Consider the following 13,423-nt stretch of genomic DNA (forward strand, 5'->3'; position numbering starts at 1 on the left):
ACCTCCGTGAACGTGTGCGACGAAGGAGACCAGACATGTGGAAGAATGCCTCATGGGTTCTTCATCACGACAACGCGCCAGCACACAACGCGCTATCTGTGAAGAGGTATTTGGCAAAAAACAACATTCCAGTGATGGAACATCCACCGTATTCTCCGGACCTAGCACCGTGCGACTTTTTTCTCTTCCCAAAAATCAAGTCTGCGCTGAAAGGGACCAGGTTCGAGTCCGTGGATGCAGTGAAAGCAAAAGCGACGCAACTCTTGAAGAGCATAACACAAGATGACCTGCAGCACTGCTTCCAACAGTGGAAAATTCGCATGGAGCGGTGTAGGGATCGGGGAGGGGACTACATTGAAGGGGATAACATTTCGACTGTCTGATTTTTTTTAAATAAAGGGTTAGAGCATGAATCCGGTTTCTTTATTGCCACACCTTGTACAAAGCTAGGTAGCACTGCTGCCAAAGAGCCCTTAATCTTTGCAATTGTTCAAGACAGAATCACAAGCAGGCTACGCACACTCTATTCGTGAAAGGAAGTGTTCATTTTATCATAATCACCACTGATTTGCTACAAATAGGAATCAGACATTACAAAGTTTTCTAATTTACCAAACATAAACCTTAAGTAAAGAAAGACAAAAATCCAAGCTATTTATAAATGATGTAGGATTACTTAAGAACAGACAACTAAAACAAATAATTCACTAGACACCAATTAGAGGATATATTACACAGTAAGGTCAAAATTACAGTGGTTACAAGAAACTCATAAGTGGTGAAATGACAGACAAATTTTGACAAAACAGAAGCTATATGAAGTTTAAAAATGGCTGAAAATGGTGTGACACACTATATAAAATTTTATTTTGGATTTCGTCCATGATCCAAGTTCATTAAAACCATGTTATATTTTAGCGTCCTGTTGCACTGATTTAAGTCCATGATTTATTTTATCCGTCTTCTAGTGCATACATTCATCTATCCCCTCTTCTCACTCTCACTACATGTTTCGGCACATTTGTGCCGAAACATGTAGTGAGAGTGAGATGAATGTATGCACTAGAAGACGGATAAAATAAATCATGGTCATTAAAACCAATTCATTTTGGAAAGCGGTTATATTTTTGTTGTCAGTTGAATACGATATGAAAGAAAACCTGTTCTACTGGGGCCCTCAGTAGTGTGAGTGTCAAACCCTGGGCACCAATGACCTCTGCTGACTGTTGGTATTCAGTCAGAGTACTTTTATCAAGAGGTTCAAAAGAGCAGAGTTTCTCTCATGTCCTGCTCATGTGAAGATGTAAATTTAAACCAAATTCTCAACCATGGTAGTATTAATAATCTTGGAAAATAGAGAGAATTCAAAGAGCAGTTTTAAATAAAGACTCAAATGGTTGACAGTTATGAAGAGTTAGGATGATGATGTTTTGGCAATGCATAATTCCCTAGAAGAGGATGAGGAAGTGAACAGGAAATGTCTGGGAGAGCTTCTAAAATGGGAATTGGTGCACAATGGAGAAGCATGAGCTTCTTGTATGCTTACAAGTACTCATGCTTCTACAGACAATGGAACCCCATTTAATGTTCTTTGATTTATGATTTAATGTTCAATTTTGATAATCCCAGTAAACTCAGTGATAAATTACTTCCATTTAAAATTTTCATCAGTTTAATCTTGAAATCCAATGATCCTCAACAAAACCTTAAACAGGGGCTTCACTAAATTAAACTTGCTCCAAACACAAACCTAACAAACCACCTATTTACAGACAGACACTTCAACACAGTAAAGAGAACTTTAGGTAGCTGCCACAAGTGTCATACAAAATATTAGAAATATTATAACTTCTACTTACTCACAAGGACATACATATGCTGCTGCTCGATATGGTGAAATGGCATCATGTTCTCAGTGTTGTGTGACCAACATAACCCTTATGCCACTGCTCTGAAGTTTCATCAGTCCACAAAAAATCAATCGTTACAATAGACACAAACACTTCTCCTCAACATTAACACATAATATCTCGGCACACAAAGACGACCTGTACTTTAAATGATAAAGTGAGCATAAAATATTTAGGACAAGGACAAGAGTGTTATTCACTGCAATGTATTAATGAAAGTGGAACATAATCATAAAGCACAAAAGGAAACATATCAGTACTACTACAAACAACTGGAAAATCATTGATATACTTAGTCTGAAAATGTGCAGTCTCTTATCCTTGGCTAGTATTACACATACACTCACATTTGTATGATGTAAAAACCCACTACATTGATTATTCAATGAAAGTGGTTTATGGTGGGTGTAACTGTATTAAACAAGTTGATCAACTGCCGCCTGAATTCGTAACATTTTTTGAAATTGTAAAAATGTAGGAAATTTACATTGCTGCAAGAACTGTAAAGGTTAAGTCTGTATTATTAACAAGATTATTTAATGATGAGGCATGCAAGAAAAGGAAAGAAAAAATACTGCCATATGTTAGAAGATCATAGAAGAGGTCTGGATTGGTAATCATATTTACTGGACTCTTAGAAATCTCAACTATGATTAATTATATGGCTATTGGTAATTCACACACTCTACAGTTCACTACAGCATACACTAAGTCTTCTCAGTCTGCTGTGTCTACACCAGTTGTCGCCTAGCAACACTCCCAACACCACAATCCATCAGCTTCCATGTTCCATGGCTCCTGTCCTTGCTGGCTGTCATCTCTATCTCACAAATCAACGAGGTTCTGTCTGGTTACAGGCTATTCCTCATGCTTTTAAAAGCTGGTGGCCATCTCACACCAGCCTCCTACTCTTCCATTTCTGCCATCTCAAGACTAGCTCTAGACTGACTGGTCCTGTTGGCCCTCAGGACAAACCAAACAGAAAACACAACACTTCCAATGAACCACTTTTGTATATTTAATCATGATTTCACTAAATATGTACACTACAACAGTGGAATACTTGTTTTTCAGCAAAAGGTCAAAAGTGAAATGGCAACTGAATCTTTCAACGCTGTCTGGGGGTCCATTCTGTGCATTATATCATAGCATAGTCTTTCAACATATTCTTTCCAATTTCTTCTACAGTACTGCATAAAATCTGTTTCAGAAAAGCTCTGAAGTAGTATTGTGATGCACACTTTATCAGTGACTGAAACTTCGAAGGATAAACTACCCACAGGTTTCGGTATCTGAAATTTCTCCTTCACAATGACAGGATAGTGAGGGTGGGTTACCTGGACCTTTATGAACTACTAGACATAAGTAACTTCTCAAGCAAACTGCAAATACAGCTGATGCAAAATTTATGGGAAAACAGTGGAGGCTGATTATGAATCATATGTTATAATGAAGGTGCTAGAAAAAAGCCCATGTTTCATGATGGCTTTCCATTATGTGGTGTAAAGAAATTGACGGTTCCAGTGGTTTTTGTCACAAATAACAACGTCTTCAATATACTCATACTTCATCATAGTTCCACTATTACAGATACAATTGTGAGAGATGGAAATCAGATAATTCTGGATTACTAGTTTCATTACTCTTATAATGTTTATGTATTGAAAATATACTGCATATATTTCACTTCAAAGAAAACACTCTGATTCTATGTCTATTTACATGTTTAAAACATGCGGCAGCTGGTTTCCACAGCAACAGGTACACACACAAGAGAGGAACTGCTGGAAATGGTGTTTCCTACTGGGTCCGCCCCGAGGCAGCACAGCAAACACAAACCAGAAAATTTGTTCAGTTGACAATATGAGGGAGTTAAAACCATGAGAGTTGTGAAGGAGTTGCCGGCCAGCAAGGACAGGCACTGTTGAAAAAACAAACACTGTTGGGATTTGTTAAAAAGCAGTTGCTAGTGAAGAGAAACTGAAAAGCTTAGTGTGTGCTATAATGAGTTGTAAAGTGTGTGAATTAATGATAGCACTATAATTCTTTGTAGTGGTACATAAATCCAATTACCAATGAAAACCCCATGACCAGTCTCTAAATTATGATAATAATTTCATAGTCATTCATTGGTGACTGCAAAGCACACCACGAATTCTCCTCAATGAACCAATATCTGTGCAGTGCTGAGGTGGTCTACATGTTTAGAATGTGTTCATGTATCATCTTAGTTAAGAGATGTGGATGTAAATAATGGTGACATTTTCTTAAAAAAAATTAATTATTTGTTAGATACCTTTTGTGTGCTAGTCACCCATCTCCCAAAGAAAACTTGAAACTCCACAGTTAGTGTGCACAGCATGGTTTAACAGTAGCCTGCAAACTTGCGGGTTCAATACTTGGTCTCAGTTTTCACTTAAGACTTATCTGAGCAGCTGCAATATTATTATTCTGAGATGTAACATTAAAACCATTATTAGCAGTACCATAGCCTTCATGTACACAAGAGAGAAATCATTACACGCACCTTGTAACTGCTGGCAAACTTGGTCACCAAACTCAATATCTGCTCTGCAGACTGCATGTTGATCTTTCATTATTTACAGGGGATAAAGCAAGAATTATTTGTGATATTTAAGTACTCTTTTAAGTTTACCCCAGTTCGTGTCAGATTGGTAATGCCATTCTTGGCAAGCAGTTGCAGCACTTTTCCAACTGGATCTGGCCATTTCCAGCTCTGAACATAATACCCATACAAGTTTTCAGATTCATCTTTGGACCATCTGAAAAGAAATACTTTTATTAACTATAATGAATGAAATATCAAAAGAATGGAAACAATTCTACAGTGACAAGTTTTGTGTCTTCCTCCTAATATTGCTATGGTGATTACCCCATTCTATGCTAAGAATAAGATTCAGTGCTTACAAACACCAGTCACTTTCAATCAGAATAACACTAATATTTCAACAATGTCAATGAAAAACATTCGTCACCAATTAAAAAAATTACAGACTGCCCCACATAAAAAATATCATGATGCAGTTTATGTATATTTTTAAACCTAAAAAATGTAACTGCTCTTATTATGGTTATGTTGGATGACCAAGAAGATGATGGCAAGATAGTCTTTGAGACAGAACAGGTTGATAAAAGCCTACCTTGAAGCAGATGTTGGTTACTACATTTACTCTTGTTACCACTGGTGAGTATGGTTACTGGATACTGAAAGAAAGAGGAGTACTGATCAGATCAGATGAGGCAACCAGCTGCATCAATCTAGAGTTGAAGCTGAATGTTTCAGAGACCTCCTCTGTCTCCAGCATTAGGCACATCATTCCCTGATGATGATGATGATGATGGAGGCCTCAAAAATGGTAACTTCAACTTCAAATTGATGTAGCTATTCAGCTGACAAGATCTTATCACTTTTAATCACCATGAAACCTTTAGAACTAATACACCTACTATTAGTGGTGAAGATCATAATTAGTGGTTCTTCATCAATGTATAAATTAGCACAGATCAAACATATAAACAAAATAAAGCAAATTTGTCAAATAAAATTCAATTGGAGATAGTCAATCTGGTAGGTATTGCTGTACACTTGGAGAAATAAAAATGAAATATATATTGATTTGAATTTCTTAATATAAGAGACTGCTTCAGAAGACTGTGACACAGATTGGGGTAACAGTAAGACACAGCTTAGAGACACAGGATATGAATATCTGAAAAGGAAGGTTTCAATAGTGGAGTTTCAGTACAGTTATGAAACTTCAGGTTCTATAAAGGAAGGTAATTTCTTTACCAGCTGTTTAAACATCAACTGAACTATGGGGATCTGACTTATTTTGTTTTAGTAACTGCAGGTAAAGGTAAAGTTGTCCCTGAGCTTAACTAATTAAGTACTATGCCATGAAGGCATATGGGAGAGTGGATGTATAGGTCCACATTTCTTCACCTCAGCAGTAGATGGGGGTGAGTCTTCAATTCACGCCCCAGCTGCTTTATTCGCCAGAAAAGAGCTCCTGGTATCAATTGGATAGGTGGTTGGGTGGGCCCAACTGATCTGGACGACAAGGAGAAGAGAAAATTCTTGAGCCTACCAGGATCTCAAACTCTGACCCATCAGTATTCCACCCCACAGCCAGTCGCTATACCGACTACGCTATCTCAGCTCCTTGTAACTATAGGTAACTTGGCCAGAGAGTGGCTCCAGTACCAAGTGGACTCAGACTCAACCCATGATAAAAAAGAAACAAAGAAAGAAACTATAGGTAACATACCAGCTAATGATGAACTAAATTGCAAGCTGATAATCATAAATGGTGATCTGAATGATCTGGCTAGGAAGCAACTGTGTGCAGCCTACTTACGAGTTCTATCTTGAATTCTGCTTGGAAGAATTTGGAGTATAATACAAATTCTTAGTCAGAATATTTTATATATTAGTATTATGTAAGTTCAGGTTGGTTCATAGGTTATTCACTGTTGGTGTATCAGCTCCAAATGCGGTCAGCACTGAATACAATTAAATTATTATAATGATAAAGCTGTTGTTTCCTTTGTGAAATCACATTGGATCATCGAGGTAAAAACGGATAATGAAACGCCTTCGTCCAAATCTAACGTTTACTGGAGACTAACTTCATTCACAAACATTACAAGATACCAAAGGTACATTAACAAAAGAAGTAGCAGTGGGTGTGGTACCAACTTATGAACAACATATATCACATGATAAATATGGCCAACACTAGAACTATAGTATTACAACACCTCCCCTTGTTGGACATATTTTACAGTCAAAATCTATAATTACAATAACCAAAAGTAAAACAAGTTTACAATTCCACACCGAATTTCAAACCTATCTTTAAAGACAGCTCATTTATCTTTGGACCATTAGTAGCTTTAGTCAGCATATCAGCACAATTAGTGCTTGAATCTACATACTGGATACTAATATCTCCATCATTAACATATTCTCTAATCTTATGTTGCCGCATTCTAAAATGCTTGTTGCGTTCAGTAATCTTATTCTTTGTGCACATATCATTTGCCTGTAAATTGTCTCCAAAGATTATACTAGGAGTAGATACTGCTACATTAATTTCCGACAGAAACTCTCTCATCCAAATAACTTCCTTGCTACACTCATATAACGCTATATACTCAGCTTCGTTGGTAGATGTGGCTACAATGTCTTGTTTCTTGGACTTCCAAGACACAGCTCCCTTTGACATCATGATAACATAACCCGCCACGGATTTACTGTCATGTACATCGTTAGCAAAATCAGAATCAGAATAAATTACTGGGTCAATTTCAGATTTTTCATAGGTCAGCCGGTATTTAATTGTATGTTTCAAGTATCTCATAATTCTCATCACCTCCAGCCATCTCCCTTTGGTCGGACAATGGCAAAACTTGCTGACTTGATTTGTTGAAAAAACAATATCTGGTCTAGTACAAGTGGCAATGTACTGCAACCTACCTACTGCTGCCTTGTACTGAATCTCATCAAAGGGCTTGTCACCATCGAGAAAATTGTTATAGTTTGGGTCCCTTGGAGTTACACATCCTTTACAATCAAGCATACCAAAAGTTTTCAGTGTTTCATTCACATAATTTTCTTGATGTATTTTAATTACATATCCATTGGGTCTATCCACATTAATACCTAAAAAATTTGACACAGGTCCCAAATCTTTAACGTTTAACCTTTGAGAAAGTTGTCTTTTGCAGTCATTCACATCCTTTCTAGTTCCACAAATAATCATATCATCGACATAAATAGCCACAATAATCCTGTCATTAAAGAAAACACATGGATCTTTAGTACACTGTTTCAATCCGAAACTGACAAAGATGAAAGTAATAGTATCATTCCAGTCCTTCCCAGATTGATGTAATCCATATATGCTTTTCAAAAGTAAACATACATCATCAGCATTACCCTCTTCAAACAGTTCGGGTTGGCGCATGTATACAATTTCTTTCAGAGTACTATTTAAATATGCACCTACAACGTCGACATGATCAACCTCCCATCCTCTATCAACAGACAAAGCCATTAGGATCCTAAAGGACGCTCGTCGCATTACTGGGCTATAGCTATCCCAGAAATCTATACCATAAACTTGATGGAAACCTTGGGCTACTAACCTGGCTTTATACTTAAAAGTGCCATCATCTTTCTTTCTCAGGCTAAATACCCACCGGGAACCTATAACATTAACATTCTTTGGTTTTCTCACAACTTCCCAAGTTTGATTTTTCTTCAAGTTCTCTATCTCTAATTTCATTGCTCCAATCCAGTGATCTCTATCAATTCTACTAAGCGCCTCCCCTACAGATTTAGGTTCTGCCAATGTAATTTCACCACAATCTACTTTAGCACAACATTCACATACAACTTTCTGCTTAATAGTTCTCGTGGTTCTACGGGGTTGTACATTTTCTTGGGGTACATTTTCCAAATTATCCACATTTATGTCATTACCTACTATACTAGGTTTATCATCATTCTCATCTACACTGGGATGTGACCCACCCACATTGTCTTCTGTATCAGTACAGTCTGAATCATATACATAAATGGGTGTTTCACTCTTAGTCTGAATCACAGTCTTTCGAATAATAGTCTTATAAGGAAAAACACTTTCTTCAAACCTAGCATCTCTGGATATGCGAATCTTCTTCTCATTTACACTATAGAGTCTATACCCTTTAGCGTCCCTAGCACTACCAAGGTAAATACATTCAACTGCTCTGCTGTCAAGTTTATCCTTGACATTTAAATTCAGATCCCAAGCCCTGCAGCCAAAAACTTTCATTTCTCTGGCCATATCTATAGTAAATGCCTTCTTAGACCAGACTTCAATGGGAATTCTTCCTTGGATTGCTTTAGATGGGCAACAATTTCTAATATTACTTGCGGTGAGTACCGCCTCTCCCCAGAAAGACTTCGGCAATCCTGCATTCTCTAATATGCAACGAACAATGCATAGCAAAGTTCTATTCAACCTCTCAGAGCGTCCATTTTGTTGTGGGGTTCTAGCTACACTTAACCTTCTGCCTATTCCTTTCTGATCCAAGTATTCATTAAATGCTGCACTGCAATATTCTCCCCCATTGTCTGATTGTAAAAATTTAATTCGTCTCTCTTGTAACACTTCAACTTTCTCTACATATCTTTGAAAGGCTGGTAATACATCACACTTGTTTGTTAAAACTTCAACAGTTGAGAATCTTGAGTTATCGTCTAAAAAGGTTACAAAATACTGTTTCCCACCCAAGCTTTGTGGTGTAATTTTTCCACATACATCTGAATGTATCACCTCCAAAACATTCTCTGCACTTTTGGAATTCTTACAAAATTTCTTTCTGTGTAACTTTCCTGTGATGCATACATCACAATTTAATTGACACTCATCTACACCACAAAACTTTGGTAGGGTTTTCATATGTCCAAATCTCTGATGCCATATGGCTTCACACTTCAGGGCCTTGGCCTTCATAAGATTCATTCTCTTTTCTATTTCCATCTTACTACTTATACTACACATCAAACTCTTGCCTGACACTGTATAATATTCACACTGAAGATGGTATAATTGATCTCCCTTTCCCCTGGCTACAAAAATGACAACTCCATCCTTTGAGACTGTTATTATCCCATTCTTTATATGTGCTTCACAACCCAACCTATCTAATTGTCTCATTGACAACAAGTTACAATCCAAACCAGGTACATATGAACAATTATTTAATCTTAACTTCTTGCCTCCATATTCATTTGTTACCTTTAAGGCTACACTCCCTTTACCCAGCAAAGGAGTACTCGTCTTCCTTTTCGCCAACATGACGTTTCCTCTTACACCCTCATTTAAGTTGTCGAATATATCCTTGTAGGGCGTCATGTGGTGGGATGCTCCCGAATCAAGAATCCACAGATCCCTGAACTCCTCGGACCTACTTCCCGCATGGGCTGTCATGACAAATTCCTCTGTTGTTTCAATGTGTTCCTCCGCTACTACAGCTATTTCTTCTTCTTCTTCATTCTCCTTTTGAACTTCTGCTATTTTGGCGGTTCCCCCATTATTCTTTAGGACATTAAACTTTGGACACAATTTAGCAATATGTCCAGCTTGATTGCATGCAAAACAAATTACATTCTTCTTTACATTTTGGTCACAATTGATCCCTTTACTTTGGTTTTTGAATTTTCCATCACGTTTTGGGTAATAATTATTATTCTTCTGGTACCTAGATTCTCTTCTAAGTAAAAGGGCTTTTTCTTCTTTGTTGTTCTCAAAATCTCTGTGAATTTTATCTTGTTTTTCTGTCAGGTATAATTTGCTAATTACCTCTTCTAAGGATGTTTTGTCCTCTTTACTTGAAAAGGATAACATGAGATTTTCATATTGTTTGGGTAACCCGCTGAAAATAAAACCAATATGTGCTCCTTCACTAAACGGTACATTAGCATTCTTCAACTTCAAAATTAAATTTTGTTTCCTCGTTAGGTACTCATTCATGCTTATTTCGTCAGTCTTTTTGGTCAAAGCTAATTCTTCAATCATCAAGGCAATATGGACCCATGTGTACTCACAGTTTCGCCTTTTCAGCTTTTGCCAAACTTCTGCAGCTGTAGTCAGATGTGCTATCGACGGTACATATTTATCTTCTATATTCTCGGTAATAAAGTTAAGTGCTTCAAGATTTGTTTGAATCTGACCTGGTGTCCAATCCTCTTCTACTCCATCATATCCGGGCTCCACGGCTTCCCATTGCTTCCTCTTTCTTAGGGTTAGCGTTACGCGATGTTTCCAGATTGTGTAGTTATCGTCATTTAAAGGTTCTATGCGTCTTCGGTAAACTTCTTCTGACATCTTGAAATATTATATCGTCTTATTTACTTCCTTTCTTCAAAATCCCATGCAGCACGTGGGACCGAGAAATGGCCGTCTTTGCCGTTTAGGTCCATACCTTCACTTATCCTATTGTCTTCACTCGTCTTCTGAGTCTCCAATCCGTTTTATCGATGTCTGGCGCAGTGCTTTAAGACTCTGGGCCCATAACCTGTTGTTTCCTTTGTGAAATCACATTGGATCATCGAGGTAAAAACGAATAAGAAATGAAACGCCTTCGTCCAAATCTAACGTTTACTGGAGACTAACTTCATTCACAAACATTACAAGATACCAAAGGTACATTAACAAAAGAAGTAGCAGTGGGTGTGGTACCAACTTATGAACAACATATATCACATGATAAATATGGCTAACACTAGAACTATAGTATTACAACAAAAGCGAGATGGGAATGGCTACAAAGGAAGCACTCAAGATACCTTAAGACTTGAGGTAACCTGACTGGTATAAATAGATGTAAGAGACAGTACTGGAGCAGCATCAAGAAAGGGAGGGTTAGAGATTAGACATTCAGATTAGGGCTCCTAGAAGTCATGATTCAGGGGTAGTATTATGAGTTGGAAACTTTACTTACTCTGCATCAGACTTTTCAGACTCTCTACATAGGTACAAAGCTTCTTTGCTCTCAGTGCCCACATGACCAGACTCTGATGACATCTGAGATACTCTTGGTGTACTGACGAACTTGTGGATGACATACCCTTTTAAAGCCTAAAGACCACATATGTAGACACAAAAATAAAGTCAAGGGGACGAATGACCACATATGTGGACGCGCAGTCCACGCGTGCGCACCTCTTTTTTTAAATATAATTTTAAGTATAAATTCTTGTTCTACTTACATGATTTTTGGACACCAGCTTTATAAGTTTTCTGTCTTCCCACCTGCGTCATCTAACGGAATGTTGCCTTCGTGTGGAATTCTTGGAAACATCCGGAAATGCAGATTCCGACGTCACACTTCACGCACTTTGTTCGGACGGTTCTTCGTTTCCCACGCGAAGAGCACACACGACACCTCAATTGCGAAGTAGAGGAAGTCGGCCAGTGATGTGGTTTGGCCTCCTCTAATCGAGATATCTCCGATGAAACGGCCCGGGTTCGACCCCTGGGCCGTTGAAGGCGAGGTGGACCCCTTCCAGCATGTTCCGCACAAGAGCGAGACGAAATTCTCTGTGTGACAACAGGATGTAACTGTTCAGATCCAGAAGATGGAAAAAGAGTTTATTTGTCCATTTCCTGGTTCGACGACAGATGCTATAACTGTTTGCCACAGTTTGCCCACAGCTCCACCTGAATAATTATTCACACTCCTCTTGCCATGCTGGTGTGGTGGTCCCCAGGTTGCCGACCAAGACGATGGTTCTTCGTCGAAATCAATTTCTGATTCACTTTCCTCAACGCCACTCTCAAAATTGTCGATACAACAATCTGATTCGGAGTCATTTATGAGCTGAAATATGTCCGAGTCTTCCAAACGAGACGACGCAATAGTTTGTTCACAACTTCACAGAATGCTAACCTTGAATGTTCTGTGGCGGTGTGCTGTTTTATAAGGACGCTAACCTTGCAACTTCTTATACACTAGGCCGGCAGAGTCAGAACAGAGAGTATTTGTTGTGTAGCTATAAGCGATAATAAAAAATCAGGGTTCTTATAAACGAATAGATACTCGCCCACATCTCTGCATACCGAAAGAACTTAACGTGAATAAACATTGAGACACGCTAGCCTAAACAACCGAGAGCTTGCATCCGCTGTGTTGCCACATAAGCCGCATTCATACTTGCAAGAACTGTATGTATTCTTGTAGACAGAATACAAATTGGGGAATTTTTTAATTGGAATCAGTCTAAAAAATTTTACACATTTTATAAAGTCTGTAAACAACAATATCCGATTCTGTATTCTTTCTAGAAAAAAGCAGCGTTTATTTGGTTCGTTTATCACAAAAATTGTAGAAATCACAGCAATTTTAGTAAATGATTACAGTTTTTATAGCTTTATAATTGCGGGCATTTAAATCAAATCAGTCCCGCAGCCATTACCCGAATTTAAAGGGCCGTCTCTTAATGGTAAGGATACTCAACCAAGTCAGACCAGTCCTATGAAAATACATCATAAATGCTAGCACACTTCATCTTACATCTGATTAGGATATGTTTCCACCCAACAGCGATATCCACGGTATAACAGTTACCGTACAACTCTAGTACAACTCTCGTAGGTAGCTCCAGGACTAACTGACTGTCTCAGTACAACTCCGAACTGTCTTCGACGGCTGTGGAGTCCACTTATATAGCCTTTCGCTGTTGCTAGTGTGACGTGGCGTATAGCCCAGGACGCTGTTGCTAGTGTGACGCCACCGCTGTTGATTAGCATTGCATAGTTACCAGGTTACGGGGGCTCGGCTATCTTCGGCTCCGCTCGGCTCTCTTCGGCTCCGCTCGTGACGTCACCGCGCGTGACGTCACCGCTGTTGATTAGCATTGCGGGGTGATTACTCACCTATTACGCGATCGCTAAGTTACCGCTACGTGGAGCTGGGACGGTAGGGATCAACATGTCACA

General features: G+C 38.5%; 1 protein-coding gene across 7 annotated transcripts in view; it reads right to left on the reverse strand.

The window, feature by feature from the left end:
• Positions 1-11,734, reverse strand: part of LOC111862949 — a 40,223-nt gene extending 28,489 nt beyond the window's left edge. For 5 of the 7 annotated variants that reach the window (XR_004512856.1, XR_002842514.2, XR_002842515.2 and 2 more), the window contains exons 1-3: positions 11,695-11,734; positions 5,072-5,135; positions 1,860-4,693 (exon numbers count right to left, since the gene is read on the reverse strand). The gene's annotated coding sequence lies outside the window, so the exon portion shown is untranslated. The remainder of the gene's footprint in view (positions 1-1,859; positions 4,694-5,071; positions 5,136-11,694) is intronic. The other 2 variants (XR_004512855.1, XR_004512854.1) reach the window with 2 other exon arrangements.
• Positions 11,735-13,423: the final 1,689 nt, after the last annotated feature.

This window comes from Cryptotermes secundus, unplaced genomic scaffold (genome assembly GCF_002891405.2).
Source record: "Cryptotermes secundus unplaced genomic scaffold, Csec_1.0 scaffold822, whole genome shotgun sequence".
Classification (NCBI taxonomy): domain Eukaryota; kingdom Metazoa; phylum Arthropoda; class Insecta; order Blattodea; family Kalotermitidae; genus Cryptotermes; species Cryptotermes secundus.